We start from the raw sequence: 1,864 nt of genomic DNA, 5'->3' as shown, positions 1-1,864 counted from the left end.
ACACTGCAAAACAGCTTCGATGTGAGTGCTGACAAGATAATGTCATAATATCAAACAAGCTTGTGAAGTAGTGTTTCATAACAAATAATTTCTGATAAGAAACTGAAAATAATATTGAGTGTTTAAAATGGGTATAAATCAGTAAAATCTAAACTCCTCAAATACAAAAATCAGGTAATTTATTGGTAAAAATCATTATTTATATATATTGTTTTAAAGAAAGAGAAAAATAATAGTAAAAGCTTTTAGGTTTAAACAATCTAAACAGGTTTAAATCTAAAATACTTCTTTAGCAGCGTACAGGAATGGATTACTGTAGGCCCTGGCCATTTGTATATAACAAGGTATGTTTTTATTAATTAATTGAGCTGATTTATAGAAGTTTATATTCAAGGCAATTCAGAATTAATAAAAATACAGACTGTTAATGTTGTTTTGTATAGTTTCTACTGTAATCAACATTTATACTACATATACATTGATCAGATAGTACTAGGTTTACTTTTGCATTTACATCTTTGTGTGCTCTTTATTAGTTGAGGGTAGCATGTTTTATAAAAGTGGATGGATTGGATGGCTGTAAGGGGAGGAGGAGGAGGCTGTCATGACAAAGCTGATTATGTGGTTCTTTCCTATTGTGTTTATCAATATCTTTATTATTTTCTGTGTGCATTTCCAACTTTCCCGCATTTTATTGTAATAATAATTTAGTTATGGAAAATCAGAAAATGACCATGGAAAAATCATGGACAAGTCATGGGAAAAAAAGATCTGATTTGCGTGGGAACCCTGTATGTAGGAGCAGTGGACACGGTTCTTGTTTGTGGGGTGGGATAAATAACTTGCTAGTCTTAAAGGGGATTGTGGGTAAACTTGGTGCCCCTGTGTTGATCTCCTTTTAGTGCCATCATGTCTGGACCGCTAATGATGGAAAAGCGGAACTGAGGGGCTACATATGCTCACAAGCATCCACTGCTCCAGTACAAATAAAACCATTGGCCAAGGTTTACAGAACTAACCCTTTTTCCTTCCTTCCCTCCTGCCTCCTTTCCCCTTCACCAGGAGCTATTCCACAGGATGCGCAGTATGCTGAACAAGCTGACCCCACAGATGTTCCATCAGCTGATGCGTCAAGTGACCGAGCTGACCATCGACACAGAGGAGCGGCTCAAGGGTGTCGTTGACCTAATCTTCGAGAAGGCCATCTCTGAACCCAACTTCTCCATCACATACGCCAATATGTGCCGCTGCCTTATGGAGGTGAGAGAAGGAGTGTGGCAGGGGTGAGTGAGGTAAAAGAGGGAGGAAGGGCATGGTAGAGGGTTGTGAAGATGCTACATGGATCAGATTCGCTTTGTTATGGAATTGTAATTTGTGGGAGCTCAGTTTTGAATGGACCAGCAGATGCCGGTCTTGTGAAGAGCATATCAAGAAGTATTGCTGAGATGGCACTAGTGCTCTTGCCATCACTCACCCACACTCTGTGTAAGCCAAGGTGTCGGTTTGTCCCAGTCCGTCTTAGTGTAGAGCTCCAGTGATGATCTCTTATTAGTGCCATGGTGTCTGGGCCTCTGGCATCTAGTGATGGAGGAGAGGAAATGAGGAGCCTCATTGAACACTTTCAGTTTCGTCCCACTCCAGAGTTATCTGGAATTTGTTTTGCATTCAATTCCAAACCATTCAATGAGATGAGCTGCATGAATCCTGGACCCCTGTTCATCTGTGGGTTTTCACCCTGATACCTGTTAAAGCTAGAAGCCAGCCTACCACACAGACTATGCTTAGCTAGTTCAAGTTTCCCTCTTTCTTAGGGTTTATGTTCTCCCTCCTCCCCGTTCTGTAGCTCAGCGTCCCTACCACTGGC

At 40.8% G+C, this 1,864-nt stretch overlaps 1 non-coding gene and 1 pseudogene across 1 annotated transcript; both read left to right on the top strand.

Moving 5' to 3' along the window:
- The first annotated feature begins 879 nt into the window (after nt 1-879).
- On the top strand, nt 880-949 carry LOC136750657 (uncharacterized; annotated as a pseudogene).
- Nucleotides 950-1,529: 580 nt separating this feature from the next.
- LOC136750647 (small nucleolar RNA SNORD66) lies at nt 1,530-1,606 on the top strand. Its single transcript, XR_010816938.1, has one exon. It is a non-coding gene; the product is annotated as a small nucleolar RNA SNORD66 (small nucleolar RNA).
- Nucleotides 1,607-1,864: the final 258 nt, after the last annotated feature.

This window comes from Amia ocellicauda, chromosome 5 (assembly GCF_036373705.1).
Source record: "Amia ocellicauda isolate fAmiCal2 chromosome 5, fAmiCal2.hap1, whole genome shotgun sequence".
In the NCBI taxonomy this organism is placed as follows: Eukaryota; Metazoa; Chordata; class Actinopteri; order Amiiformes; family Amiidae; genus Amia; species Amia ocellicauda.
The sequence above is the reverse complement of the archived record's forward strand: the minus strand, read 5'-3'. Positions and strand labels throughout refer to the sequence as shown.